Raw genomic sequence first — 16,544 nt, 5'->3', positions numbered from 1 at the left:
TAGTAATTAATAACTTTTAAAATTAAGTGTTATTTGCCAAATTCAAGGGCTATTATATTTTCAGAAATAGTAGCATTTAATTATGTGTGCCAGAAATAACAATTAAGATATATTTATAACAGAAGACATTCTATTGATGTCAACTTGGTCATATAAAATATTTGCTTTGTCATTTTCTTGTAAGTTCTACATTTCTTGGAGTCATTTATTTTTGTTAGCTTGGAAATTAGGATCAAAATACTGTATACCTAAAATATGTTGAAACTTGAAATTAAAAGCATTTGATAGGACAATGAAATTCACCATCTTTTTAATAAACTGTCTTTTTCACATGTGGTAAATTAGTCACTGTGTCACAAATGATTTAAAAATATTTCCAAAGTCTAATTTGAAACAATAAGGAAATAAAAGTCGTTTGTTGTTTAAAATGTAAAACTTGTATATATTTTCATTTCTTAAATCACAAAACATCAAAAACAATTCACAGAATAGAGGGAATGCTACTTCAAGAAACTGTTAAATTAGGAAAGGTATAATAGTCATAAAATGAAAGCAAAATAATTATAGAATTAACAAAAATATTTTCAAGAAAATCTGTAGTCAACTGTTAATTTTATTCTATTAAAGTTCTTACAAAATAAAGACAAAATGACTCTGGGTTGTGTTATAATACATATGGTATAGCATATATTCCAGGAATTTACCCTTCACACTAGGCAATTAAGTTCAAAGACCTAATTAAGAGAAACGAGAAAATGTTTTCCTTTCATTTTCAGGTCTACTACTTAGTTTTTCCTTATTTAGCCAATATAAACCAGTACAAATTAACATAAACAGAATCATACATATTCCCTGGCTTTCCTTTTATTTTGGGGAATGTAAGCTTTAAAAGAAGTACACATCTTTATACCAACTGCAGCCATTAAGCAGCATTTCAGGGTATAGATAAATCTACACATGCCTGTGTTTTGAAAACTTGAATTTAAACATACATACACAGCTGGTGGGAGTGCAAACTGCTAAAACCAATGTGGGAAAATGACTTGACTTTACTTGGTAAAGTTTAATATATCCATACTATATGACCATCCCTGTGCATAATACTATCGGCTGGAGAAATTCTTCCACCTGAGCGGGAGAGGCATGTCCAACCTCGTAGCCATGTTGCTCACAGTAGCAAAAAACATATAAATAAGTCAAAAGTCCAATAACACTGGATAAGATAAATAAACTGTAGCACATTTGTATACTGGAATGCTTTACGGAATGGAAAATCAATGAACTATTGTTATAGGTATCAGTGAAAAAGAATCTTAAAAAAAAAAAAAACTAAATGTTAAATGAAAAACCAAGTAACAGAGGAATATAATATGATTCCATTGATTTCAATTTCCAAAACAGACAAATGAAACAACAGATAGCTTAGGAAGACACCCAATGCACTAAAATTATAAAGAAAAGTGAGGCAAGGATTAGCACCAAATTCAGGTACTATGGGAAGGGACGTAAGGTAGGAGGGTGTGCACTCAGCTGGCTTCAAAGGTGCCTGTACTATCTTGTCTCTCAAGCTGGATGGTAGGCACACAAGATTTCAGTTTTTTTGGTTTTCGTTTTTTATAATGTCACTGGGTTTTATATATGTGTACCATATTTCACAACATAATAAAGATCATAATTAATAATGAAATCAAATTAAGTCACATAACTGATTAGCAAATTGCTGGTAATTTCTCATTAATTTCAAAACAATCTCTTGGCGTTAGCTTCTCTCAACCAATAAACAATCAGATGTGCAATAAACTGTGTGTGTTAAAGTTCAAAGTAAACCAAGAGACATATCAATCCTAACATACAAAGAACTAAATCTAAGTGTTTCAGAGAAAAATTACAATACAGATGAGAGTTTAGGGCAGTAGTTCTTAACAAAATTGCAGTGGAGCTTAGCCAAGAAAAGACAGGAGGAATTTGAAAGCTGAGGATGTACACTGAGGATACATGTCAGACTGGTGGGGTACAATTTGACAAAACCACTCCACTCAGTTGTATTAGGTCCTTCAAAAGAGCACAATTGTCTTCCTCTCCTTCTCCTTCACCTACAGCAACCCTCAACTTTTGACTCTTAGGGTAGTCTGAAGGACACCCTTATATATATTTATATTTACATTTCGTTATTCCAAATTGAAGAACCTAGTCATTACATTCATTCACACACCTGCAACAACCATTGAAAGACAGCCTATGTGCCAGGCACCTTTCCAAATAAAGCAGTGAGCAAAACAAACTAAACCCTAAAATTCAAGAAATTCAAAAACATCTAAATAAAGTAAAAGTCACTTATCTAATAGTACTAACACCATTGGTTAGTCTGTTAATGGAAAAGCACATCTATGTATTTTAAGTTAAAACACGTAACGTTGACAAATACACATAGACACCCACATTTCATTCACCAATCTTTTGATATAGAGTCAAATCCTTTTCTTTAAATATGAACCCATTGATTGGAGTTCTACGTCAACTTCCTTACCTAAGCCATTCACATAATGCATTGTGTACAATTTCCAGGTTCAGTTTCTTTCAAGTGGAACAAGAACTTAAGACTAGTGCAAAGTTACAGTTAAAGACACTATAACCAGCTGAGAACTGACTTTTGAGTTTTCATAATTTTTTTCCCACTGTCAGTCTCGCACAACTAATTTAACAGTAATGTTATCACTTGCCTTTCATAGAACATTCAAAAATATTCTATTTAGCTTCCCTATAAGTATCTATTTTCTTTTCAAACTTATCTTGTATTATTTATATAATTTTTAATTAAATTATATCATTAAACTAACAACTAAAATGAACATAAACAGGTTTGGGAAGTGATACGATTTAAGGTTGTAACCCTAAGGTACGTTGATAAGCATATAACTCAACTACTGGGGTCAAAAATGAGCTGACTATCAGAGAGGAGTCCACTGTTCTTAAACACTCAGTGTCTTTGTCATCAGTCAGCCTATTTTACAAAAGAAATGGAAAGGTTCTGTTAATCCAGTATCAGTTAAGAAGAGGCAGGTTATGAGAAACAACAAGTACTATCAAAACAATAGCAACAACAGCAACAAAGTGTTGTGAGCCAGGAAACATGCACTCTGGAGAACACTGTGGAAAGAAGACTCCTGCATGGAAGATATTAACCTCTACAATTAAGTTGATATGCTGGTTGTGGGACTTAAATTCTGTCCTAAAACCTAGTTGCTTTCAGTGTGTGAACCGCTGTAATAGGTGCAAAGTCCTCAGCACATTAAAGTTAGCCAGAAGAATGGCACTGTTTCCTTGGGTCCTGAGGAAGAGTGAATGGCTTTGATTAGCTACTGCGAGAAAATAAGTGGCAGAAACCTATTGGCATTGCCTTATTAAAAACTGTATATTGAAGAACGAAAGCCCACATCATCCTAAACCACACTCTAAAAACCAGAACATAGCCAAAAGCTAAGTTTCAAGTTTCACAATAACCTTGTAGAGTCGGCAATGCTGATGCTCTTTTGTGCAGACATGTAGACCCCAAACGAAGGTTCATGCTCGACACAGGGGTTGCTCCAAGCGGCACCAGCCAGGGAACACACAACAAGAAGGGGCCTGAGTGGGCAGAGCAGCGGTAAGGGGAAAGGTTCTAGGCTCACGGGTTCTGAGACAAACATCCTCTCCTTGTGATGGGCTGGGCAGCAGCAGGACACTCCCTGGCAAGCTGCAAGCCAGAGCTGGGGACGATGCCCCTGAGCATGCTAGGGTTACAATTTCTCTGAAAAGAAATCTATTTGAAACTGGTTAAACAATAAAATTGTGAAATGCAAAAATAAGATAATAGAAATGAATATGCTGTTGATTGTGGAACAAAAGGGGTTTAAACAGTTGGGGTCCACTTACATGCAGATTTTTTTTCAATAAAAGTTACACCACTATGCCTGCCTCTCCTACCTCCCCTTCCGCTTGTTCCACCTCCTCCTCAGCCTAGTCAACATGAAGACTAGGAAGATAAAGACCTTTATAATGACCCATTTCCATTTAATATAGAAAATACATTTTCTCTTCCTTTTGAGTTTCTTAACAACATTTTTTTCTCACCGTAGATGTAAAGAGATGAATGTTACTTATGGACTGTGTATGAACCTGCATCTAGGATCATGTCCCGGGAGACTTGGAATTTCTGCTGTCTTTCTCAGACTGCTGAGAGCCAGCTATAACTGGCCAATTAAACTCCAGCTTAAAATGAAAACTTCCCAATAACATACCTGCCACCAGATGTGTAGAACAAACTACCTTTGTTTGACTGATTTCCTCCCCTAAACTTTAAAAGTGTTGAATGGCATGGAGTTCTGCTTTCCTTAGAAATAAATTTTAAGGCTGGATGTGGTGGCTCACACTTGTAATCCCTGCACTTTGGGAGACCAAGGCGGGCAGATCACCTGAGGTCAGGTGTTCGACACCAGCTGAGGCAGAATTGCTTGAATGCAGGAGGTGGAGGTTGCAGTGAGCTGAGAGCATGCGACTGCACTCCAGCCTGGGCAACAGATTGAGACTGAAAAAAGGAAAGAAAGAAGGAAGGAAGGGAGGGAGGGGGGGGGAGAGAGAGAGAGAGAGAGAGAGAGAGAGAGAGAGAGAAAGGAAGGAAGGAAGGAAGGAGAGAGGAAGAAGGAAAGAAAAGAAAAGAAAGGGAAAGGGAAAAGGAAAGGAAAGGGAAAAGAAAAGGGGGAGAGAAGGAGGGAGGGAAGGAAGGAAGGAAAGAAGTAAGGAAGGAAGGAAGGAAAAGACAAAGAGAGGGAGAGAGAGAAAGAAAGAAATAAAGAAAAGAGAAAAGAAAAGGAGGGAGGGAAGGAAGGAAGGGAGAGAAAGAAAGAAAAAAAGAAAGAAAGAGAGAAAGAAAAGAAAGAAGGAAAGTAAGAAAAAGAAAGAAAGAAAAAGAAAGAAAGAAGGAAAGAAAGAAACTTTAAAATTACTGAGTTTTAAGAATTTCACATTCACTGGAATAAGTAGAGGCATGCTCATGTTGTTAAAATCAAGGTTTGGGGAGAAAATAATCAAGGTTTGGAAACACTAGAATGAACAGTCCTAGGCATTTTGATTTCATACTCCAGTCTTTTATTCATTTACATTTTTAATTTTTATCAAATGAAATTAAAATTAATATTGTTCAGATTTTAAAATTTTAATTTTAATTTTATTCATTTGGTAAAAACAAATGCCATTCCCCAGTCATCACCATTATTGTCCTTTCTTAAAAGGTGTTTTAACCCCACAGAAATAAGATGGCTATAACCTCACAATAAAATCTAAAACACTAAATCGTTACACTCCAAACATGACAAAAAAACTCACTGGTGTTATGTTTTGTTTTGTTTTTTATTATTTTTGCCGTAACCAGTGTAAACATTGGTATGGAATGGCACCAGTGTGATGGCGGGTGTTTATGAGCCACTCTCCTAAATCACCTTGATGGCTGACTATGAAAAGCAAGAGCACTTCGGGGTGCACACTTCCATCCCTGCTCTCATCTGACAGCCAACCTCACTGAGGGAAATCTCCCTTTCCCTCTTTCCTAGATATTGGCATATATGCTAACCACGAAGATGAAAAAGCTCGACAATTAGGCTACCTGCAGAGATCTCTCAAGTCTGTCTTCTAGAGGATGTATGCTTAAGAGGAAAAGCATTGGCCGGGCGCGGTGGCTCACGCCTGTAATCCCAGCACTTTGGGAGGCCGAGGCGGGCGGATCACAAGGTCAGGAGATCGAGACCACGGTGAAACCCCGTCTCTACTAAAAAAAATACAAAAAAATTAGCCGGGCGCGGTTGTGGGCGCCTGTAGTCCCAGCTACTCGGGAGGCTGAGGCAGGAAAATGGCGTGAACCCGGGAGGCGGAGCTTGCAGTGAGCCGAGATCGCGCCACTGCACTCCAGCCTGGGCGACAGAGCGAGACTCCGTCTCAAAAAAAAAAAAAAAAAAAAAAAAAAAGAAGAGGAAAAGCATATTTATGAGAAATTGTTGTTAGGGTATTGTGGCTGCACCTCTTTCCATAATGGTAAGTTCTGGTTTGGGATAAAAAGAGTGTACAGCAGGGTGGCATGCCACTTGAGCAGTACAAGTGGAAAGAAAAAGGTCTTATCTCTGGGATATTTCAACAGCATGCCATGTGTTCAGTGGAGAAAGGTGACTAGATATCTAGTAATATTGTAACCCACTCCTATAGTAGAGGTGTAGGTCATAAATGATTCTTTTTCAGGTTTCTTTATGCATGTTGACTTCATGAGCTGAATATTAAAGTTAGTATGGTATAATGGAATTGGACAGACCTGGGTTTCTTTCCTGACTCAGTCACTTGAACCTGTTGAGACTTTGTATAAAATTCTGTCACTTCTCTGAGCCTGTTTCATCTTTTGTGAATCAGTGATAGTAACGTTTATTTTACTAAGTCACTGTGAGAATTAAAACTGCTGTTAAATGAAAGGATATTTTCTTGACATAAATATATTAGAGGAAATAGCTATATATTTGCATAATTAACTAGACACGAGAACGAGTGTATTAGACCGTTTTCATGCTGCTGATAAAGACATACCAGAGACTGGGTAATTCATAAACAAGAGGAGGTTTAATGGACTCACAGTTCCACATGACCGGGGCAGCCTTGCAATTATGGCAGAAGGCAGAAGACACGTCTCACATGGCGGCAGACAAGAGACAATCAGAGCCAAGCAAAGGGGAAGCCATCACATCTCATGAGACTTATTCACTAACAGGAGAACAGTAAGGGGGAAACTGCCCCGATGATTTAATTATCTCCCACCAGGTCCCTCCCACAACATGTGGGAATTGTGGGAGCTACAATTCAAGACAAGATTTGGGTGGGGACACAGCCAAACCGTATCAGTGTGTTATAAACATTAGGAAGGATGAAGCAAGATACTTATTGTACATGATATGATTGTATATCTGGATTGGAAGTATGTAGAAATCTCAGGACTTAGGCTTTCTTATCCTGGCCTTAATTCAAGAATTGGGTTTCCCATTTTTCCTTGGCCAGAGACCATGAAGAGTTACAGGCCAGAAGAAGAAGAACTCTCAGAGATGCAGGTACATATGCGTGTCCACAGACTTTAAAAGTGAGTTGAGTAAATTACAGTAGTTCCCTACTTCCCTTTACAGTTTAGGAAAAAAAAAAAATAATAAGGGAGGATGGCTTCTGGCTGTCTCTTTTACACCAGAATAATTGTTCCAGGGGCCATGACTCAATAGCTTTCCTCTGGCTTCTCCTGGCCACTGTGCACTGAAATCACTTGGGAAGGTCATGGAAAGGACCCATCTTCAGGTTTGTCAGGGACAACACTGCTCATTAAGCACTATCAGGGTTTTCTGGGGTCTTAATGACATAAAGGTAAAGGTGGTGGCAGGAAGAACATGTGGCCTGTAACTGCAGCCACAACAACCACCACATCCTTTGCTAAAGAAGCAGCAATGTGTAGAAAATAGGAGTGCAGACTCTTCAGCCACACTGCCTGAGTGTGAATCTCAGCCCCACCACTTCTCAACTGTACCTCAGGAAAGTTAATTAATCTCTCTCAGTTTCCTTGTCTATAAAATATGGGCCATAACAATACTAAGACCTGCTTCATATCATATTGTTTGAGAATTAAATAAGGTAATAGTTGCGAAGCACCTATAAAAATATAAGCACTATGTGAATATTTGATAAATATTTTTTCTTACAGAGTTATTCTTCTAAGAAGGTTATGTATGGACTGAGTGAACGAATTGCTTAAGCATCTCTTATCTAATTGCCAAGGTCATTTTTGTTATGTTTTGTTTTCTTTTGGTATTAACATTAGATTTTTTATTCCCAGGAGAACAATAAAAACTCATAAGTATCCTTTGAACTACGAGAAAGCTTAGCCTAACCTCCATCCAGCCTGGTTTCTCAAGATTCTCAACTCAGAATGGAAATCATTGATATGTGTTATATTTGGTATAATTAGTTTATATATGAATGGTGTAATTAATAATCTTTATCAATAGTGCCCACAGCCAACTGAGGATGGATGTGGTTCCACAGGGATGCCTCTTCATTTAACTTCATTCTGTTCAAGTTCATACTGAACAGATAATTACCTTTTGATCCTCTCCCTCCTCCTCACTTGTACCTAGGTCAGCATAGTTGTCTATTAATAATAGCTATACTCATTCTTTATTATTATTATTATTATTATTGAGACAGAGTCTCGCTCTGTCACCCAGGCTGGAGGGCAGTGGTACCTCCCTGGTTCAAGCAATTCTCTTGCCTCAGCCTCCAGAGTAGGTAAGAATACAGGTGCCCACCACCACACCTGGCTAACTTTTTTTTTTTTTTTTTTTTTTTTTGTATTTTTAGTGGAGATGGGGTTTCACCATGTTGGCCAGGCTGGTCTCGAACTCTTGACCTCAAGACCTCAAGTGATCTGCCTGCCTCGGTCTCCCAAAATGCTGAGATTACAGGCATGAGCCACCATGCCCAGCCCCTATGTTCATTCTTAAAGCAAAAGCCTGATCATGCCTCTTCATCCATGAGCAACCAAAGTTGTTCAAAGCCCCCTGCATATTTCCAGTTTGTATATTGCAGAACAAGGGTTTCAAACTTTGCCAAGAATCCACCTGTCTGGATGATCTCCATGAGCCTACAACCGTTTTTTTCCCCATAGGATTCCCTATAAATAAGAAAGATAAAACAGGTTATATACCGTTCCAAGAGAGCTATTAGCTCCCTTCTCTCTCCTACTGATTGGAATAAGTATCAATCAAAAGAAAATAAAAAAGGAAAACTTCAACATAGAATATATGGAGCCTCCATAATTTTTTTGCCCATTAAAATTTTTTTTTAAGTTTCCATTATCTTAATTTCAAAAAAATAGTCAATTTCAACACAAAACAATAAAATGGACATATTTAAGAATAAATACAGTCCTTAACATGAAATACATTTAGGCTTTTAAAATAACTGCATCGTTTTTATTTTCCTCATTTCATCATGGGTTAGGAAACACTGTATCATCTGTTCAGAGACTAATGTGGGAGACACTGCTGTGGACCATATTGTTGATAACACAATTTAAACACAGACAGCCTCACATATCCTGAACACTCCCATCTTCATCCCTTCTGCCAGACATACAACAAGTCTTACAAAGTGACCTCTATTAAAAAAAAAATAGTACAAGAAATCAATATGCTGTTTTAAAGACCCAAATTAATCTAACTCCTTAGAAGACATCAGATACTGCCAACAAACTTACTAATACTATGATAATTAGTGTTTTATTGCATGCTTGGAAATAGGTCTCACAAAATTGTGACATGTAAATTAACAAACAAGGAAAATAGTATGCATTCATACACAAACAAATGCAAAATGGCTAACTTGCATTCTAATTGTGTTAATATGACATGTTTTAAACACATTAGCATATTAACAAAACACATTTGTGTGCATTTCATTCTGAAATTTCTTTGATGCAGGACCAAGGCCTGTTCCTCAAGTACAGGTTCATTAATGAGAATTGTTTTAATTAGTTCATATCATATGTTTCACATACACACCATACTTGCTTTTCTTTTTCTTTTTTTCTTTTTTTTTTTTGAGACAGGAGACAGGGTCTCATGCTGTCACCCAGGCTGCAGTGCAGTGGCACAATCTCCGCTCACTGCAGCCTCAACTTTCCAAGCTCAATCAATCCTCCCACCTCAGCCTCCTGAGAAGCTGGAACCATATGCACATGCAGCCATGCTCAGCTAATTTTTGTAATGACAATATCTCCCTATGTTGCCCAGGCTGGTCTCAAACTCCTGGTCTCAACCAGATGGCCTGACTCAGCTTCCCAAAGTTCTGGTACTGTAGGCATGAGCCACCTTGCCTGGCCTACACATCATGCTTATCTCCTGAGATATCTAATATTGGCTTCATTAAAAGTGAAAAAATCAAAAATAAAACTTTAGCAAAATAATATGGGAGTCTTTATGGGTTTTTGGTCTATCTTCCTCAAAGTCTTCTATAGTTTTCACACACACCTAATTTAATAGCATTTAAAAAAATCATATTGTCTGTAGAGAGTCTTTCTAAAACATTCAACTCCATTTTCCTAGAAAAAAAAATTTCTTCCAACGCTTATTTCATCAGTTTATGTAGCATTTAATGCAATTACATAATTCCAATAACAACTAACTTAAACCGGTTTGGGAGCAAACATAACTGACATTTGGCTAGACCCCAACTCTGATCGTGGGGGGAGCGGAAAGCTAGTGCATACTGAAAGGAAGCCTACTAATTCTAGTGTATACTCTGCGGTCTCAGGTCAGGATATTTTGCGGAGGAAAAAGAGGAGTATGATTAATCTAGTAAGTATAAGAAAATGTGTTTAAGCTAGCTATTTTCTCATTTAATTAATTAACTATTAGAAAAGTTAATCATGAAAACAATAGAAACATTTTAGCCTCATGCTTACTAAATGGCACAGAGAGAGTTATAACAATGATATTCTTTACAAACCACATAATTTTTTAAAAAACAAGGCATATCTGAAACATTTTGGCTTAAACAAGAGATACCTTAAGTCTGGTGTAGCAATATTAGATCTGCCCTACTCCTTACTCAAGTATGCAAGCTAATCATAGGCAAACCATAAATTAAACTAACATTGTGTCTTCCGTTCCCCATGCCCGCAATTCCTCTTTGAAAAATCATTATTTGTATTCTCTTTCTCTCTTACTACTTCTTTTAATTCCATAATAAATATTTTAGAGCTGTTTCCTGGCTGGTCAAGTGCCCTTAATTCATGATCTCCAAAATTCTTCCTCCTCAAAGTTCTCCCGCATCAACACTTAACTATTTGCTGTTGTAGTTCTTCAGATTCTGTTTTATGTTTGGATAAAGTAGTTAAAAAGCTAAATTAACATGAATATTTCAGTGGGGTTAATAGCATGAATGTGTAACATATGCTCATGAGTTACTGTGTTACCCTACCAACAGATGAATTTTAGTAGGAATCTTAAGGAGATAATCTCTCACCCAAAAAAGCTGTGATTAATAGGAGGGATTTTAACAGATGCTCTGGAAGACTTAGGAGTTACGAGAGAATTTTCGATGACTGTACTTTTTAACTCTCTTTAAAAATCAATACTACAGAATCCAACTAATCATTCTAATCATTAAGGCTCTTAAAGTTTTTGCATCAAAGACATACATAAAACGATCTTTACCAAAGAAGCAGGGTAAATTTACAAGTTGCATCCAGAAGTCAAAAATACCTTTATTTTGATCCAGAAAGTTAGTCTCTGCAAGCATGCACGTGTGTGTGTGCTCCTGTGTGTGGATGTATATTTTTGGCATGCTTGTTAAAGTATAAGTTTCCGATGGAAAAGGAGCATGCTATATATAATTTCCAGAGGAGTACTGATCTCATTTTAGGTCCTGCCAAAGAGGTTATTCTTAATAGAATGGCTAGAGTCACACCCTGATTAATAGGCATCTGGGTAACTATAACCCACAAGCCACTGGCACCATGTTTCCCTCAAAAGTTAGAGTTTGTCTGAAACCCTTCCTTTCTCTACTCCCTACCCCAAACTCCAAAAATCAGAGGTAGGAATCCTTCTGTCCTAGGCCATGCCTATTTAGAGTAAGTACAGTCAACTCTTTGTTATGTCGGAGATATTGTCTACATTAATGGAGAATGTATATATCTCATCCCATGTATTCAGTTTTGCAAGCATTCCTGAAGCTTTCTGTTTTCTTCCTTTGGCTTTCAAGTTTCGAGCTACATTTTTAATCTGAGAAAAAAATGATTCTACAAATTTTGACTGAGACAATATCACGTTTACGGTAAGTCATCCTTACCTTTTTAAAGTGGATTGTTTTCAAAAGATTTTTTCAATTGTTTAATTATTTTTAGAATTGCCTTCAGTTTCTTACTTTTCCAATTTAAAAATGTTTTTCATTTGTCCTTGTCCATCAGAAACTTACAATTTAACAAGCATGCCAAAAATATGCATATGTGTATATACAGACTTTCTGGATCAAAATAAAATCAAGGGTTTTTCTCTGGTAGTTTTAAATATAATACTTGAATCCATCCTGCTTCTTTGGTAGATAGTTTTGTGGTATGTCATCCATGCAAGGAATTAAAAGTCAGTCATAGTAATTAGGCACCTACCAAAGTGTGCTTCTGAGCTATGTTACTTTCTACAGTTTTGAAGCCTTAGAAAAAGATTATATGTTTCCCTCAGTGTAAACCACTAAAGGGAATTATAAAATTGGTGTTTTCTAAAGCCTCTTTTAAAATGTCTTGACACTGTGGTTGATGGCCTGCTTACTAATGGTTTGTAAGCAAGGTTTGCAAAGATCTCTGATTATATACACAGTTCATTTTAGAAGACTATTAAAGGCTTTTGATTGGTAAAAGTGCTATGCTTCTAAAAATACTTAATTAGGGGTCTATCAATACAAAAAGACAGTTAAAAGCCTTGTTAATTCAGATTTCTGCATCCTATCAGGGTTGTTCTTGTCTTTGATTGTTTCATTGAATAAATACTTTAACCCTTGGAAAATCAGAGGATCCAATGGAAATAACACACTGTGTAATTATGACAATTAACTGACGTGTTTCCATCGTCGAGATTGTTCTTTCATGCACATACATATACCACTTAAAATGAATTAACTTTAAGAAGATTTAACTTAAATTACACTCAGATATTTTGTTCTGTTTTTTATCCTTTATGACCTTATTTGGCAAAGGGCGGAGCTGATGAGAAGGGTGATAGGGAGACTGGAGTAGAAATGACTTTGAGTAAAATAAAGTTGGGATTAAGAAAAAGAGGAGTCAATAAACCAGAATCTTTAGGTTGTAAAGAATCTAAAAAAAGATGACTGTCTTATCTTCTAGTTGAGAAAGACAGGCAGCAAGTAAATAATAGATAAAATATGAAATTAAATGGAATATTTTAAGATAAGTGCTTAAAAATTGTGAACAAGGAAAAGGTTGGGGACATTTGCAGTTTTAAATGTATTCGACAAAGAACATGGGAAAACAGGACCTGGCTACAATTATTGGGATAGAGGTGGGGGTTAGAGACAGCTCCCGGTAAAAAAGAACCTCAAGATATTTTTGGATGAGACCACTATGCTGTTAAATAAATATGGAAAGAAATTAGTGTTCTCTGCCTTGGTCCTGCTTTCCCTTCACCCATCCATGGACAAACGCTGACATCGCTCTTAACCTCAGTTCTCTGTACAAACAATACCGAAATGATAGAAAATCAGTGAAGATCCACTTTCAGTACGTTTTAAAAAAATGTATAGACACGTACAAAGAACCCCTGTATCCAGCATCTTCTCACTGCAAGGTATTGTGTTTTCCTATATGATACTTACACACATGTACATCATATGGATATTTCGGGACTTTGAAAACAAGCTGTCTATGATATACATTTCTGTATCTTACTGAAATGTTATTTGTTGAATGATATAAGACATAAATGAATTCATTCAGTCATTTGTTCATTCATTATTGAATACTGGATTTAGCCGAATGAAAAAAGAAAACAGAACAACACGTTCTATCATGCTCCAGAGGAAGACAACACCATATTCGATACAGAGCAAGTGTATCAGTTTAGAGGTGATTTTAAAGTTTATTATTTATTCCCATAAATCTCAAACCAGGGAGAAAAGACTTTGTAAAAGATTAAGTTTCTCTTTTCCTTTGTGCTAATTGCATAACTAGGTGTAAACGTATTTTGCTTCAAAAACACGTAATTTATTCAGTTCTGCATCTGCTGAATGTGTGTGTATGTGTGGTTGGGTATGTAGACTTGAGCCTATATGGAGAGATCTCTAGTACTTTGATGGTAGAACGGACATGTTTATGGTGAAAATATTGCTATAGCATCTTTGATTACAATTTATTCATAGAAAATGGAATATTGTGAAACTGATTCAATATATATGACTATATGATTGTATCCATTCAACAATATAAAGCTACATGTTGTGATCTTACAATATATTTTAAATTTCCATTATTAATAATAACTAATATTTATTGAGTCTTTGTATACCTTTATGACACTCAACCACTGACATTTTTATCTTCTTTAATTCTTAGAAATAATCAATGAAATAGATATTATTAATTTTCTGCTTTTATTATTATTTTATTATTATTTTTTGTTTTTCAAGACGGAGTCTTGCTCTGTCGCCCAGGCTGGAGTGTAGTGACGCAATCTGGCTCACTGCAACCTCCGCCTCTCTGGTTCAAGAAATTCTCCTGCCTCAGCCTCCTGAGTAGCTGGGATTACAGGCATGTGCCGCCACACCTGGCTAATTTTTTGTGTTTTTAGTAGATACGGGGGTTTCACCATGTTGGCCAGGCTAGTCTCGAACCCCTAACCTCGTGATCCACCCGCCTCAGTCTCCCAAAGTGCTGGGATTACAGGCGTGAGCCACCGTGCCCAGCCTGTTATGCTTTTTTAAAATGAGGAAACTGAGAGGTAGAAGGTTGTCCAGGATTATAGAAGGTAAAGGTATAAAACCCCCACACTGATCTCTATGGCTCTAAATTTTATTCTTCAAACATTGAAATATGTTGTGCCTTCCCTGCTCTCACAAAGAGCTATGGAAATGCCAAATATCTTACGAAACTCCTGAGAAAGTTTTAAGATGCGCTTGAGACTTCAGGAGAAACAGAAAGAGATTACTTAATTTATGCTATATTCTCAATTTTCTATTATCTAGAAATGGCAATGTGAGGATAATCCTTGTCTTTTACTAGTAATCAGAACAATAGCAACTTTGCTATTCTTTGGATGTCTGTTGGAACTGAAGGAAGTTAGATTTTTTGAAATGAGTACATTTTTATTATTTTTTCTAAATGTTTAATGAAGGAGGGTTTGGTGCCTTGGAAATGTAAGGACTTAGTTAATTTTTCTTTAATATATTAATATGACAAATTTCTAATAACCAAGAATCCCATATAAAGGTAGTAATACCCTTATACCTAGCTTGGCAGTTTTTTTGATTTAAAAAATCACAAGATATTTCTGAAAAATGAAAATGAAAATGAAAAACTATACAGAGTGTTTTGAATCTCCAAGTCTCTAATTCTAGCTTAGCTGACATTATTCAAATGTCATCTAAAAAGTATCCAATGTAATAGTGTCTACCTGTAAAGTATTGCTAAAATGTATCATTTAATCTTATCTGAGCTCACTAGTAGAAGCTGGAGGGGATCCAGCCTCTAGGGTCAAAGAAGGAATAGAACAAATAAAGGGGAGTTTTATCAAAAGTGACCCCTGATGGCTCAGCTTAGAGTCCAGTCACTGTTAGTTTCTTAAAACACTTTTAGTCTCAACTTCATGTACCTACTACTCCTTACTGATTTAGGATTGCCAGTGGTTAGTACACTCCCTGAAAAGGAAATATTTAAGAAACTCCTAGGTGGAACAGAATTTTACCTCTCTATCGGTTTTTACCAGACACTGTTATGATTGCTGGTGCTTTGCACTGACTTTTTTCATGCTGTCGTCCTCACCTGATTTCCACTGTTCTACAGGGGAGGCCAGGCCTTTTGGCAGGGGGGCAAGGGTAGGGGCACTCTTCTCATCCTAGTATCAGCTTTGCATTCCCCATGACCCCAGTTTGATGAACTAGATATAATTCACAGATAATGATTATTGATTTCTGTTTTCATCATGCATACAATATGTGGTTATCACTATCTCTGTATCAGCTTCTTCAATTAGAGAATGCATCCACTTAGCTTCACAAACACATACACGTGAATGAATGGTTATATTAACACATCATTCAGTTGATCAATGGTTACAGTATAATCTGCTACAATTTTGTAAGACTGTTCAGTGTTCTAGTCAACTGTGTTGGCTAGAAATGCTCATTTCTATCCCATATCTACTTTAGTGTTTTTAAATTAAAAAAAAACTTTTACATAATTTATTTTTTATTGACTTAGATCTATACATTTTTTGGCTAAAGGTGATAATTTGATACATTCATATAATCAGATCAGGCCAACTGGGATATCCATCACCTTAAATATCTATCTTTTCTTTACTCTAGGAGTGTTTGAATTATTCCCCTGTATCTATTTTTGAAAGTACAATTGATTAATATTTTGTTTTGTTTTGTTTTGTTTTAAGGTGGGATCTTGCTTTGTTACCCGGGCTGGTCTCAAACTCCTGGCTTTAAGCCATTCTCCCACCTCGGTTTCCCAAAGTGCTGAGATTACAGGCATAAACCACCACATCTTGCTTTAGAATCCATTGCTGTTAATTATAGTCACCTACTCATCTATTGAACACCAGGTCTACCAGGTCTTAGTTCTGCAAAGTGTACATTAGTGTACATTTGTACCCATTAATGAACCTCTATTCATCCCCTTCTTTTTTCTACCCTTCCTAGCTTCTGGTAACTACCAATCTGCTCTCTATCCTCATGAGATTCACTTTTTTGGGGTTTTTTTT

Source organism: Macaca nemestrina, chromosome 16 (assembly GCF_043159975.1).
Source record: "Macaca nemestrina isolate mMacNem1 chromosome 16, mMacNem.hap1, whole genome shotgun sequence".
NCBI lineage: Eukaryota > Metazoa > Chordata > Mammalia > Primates > Cercopithecidae > Macaca > Macaca nemestrina.
Note: the sequence above shows the minus strand (reverse complement) of the source record.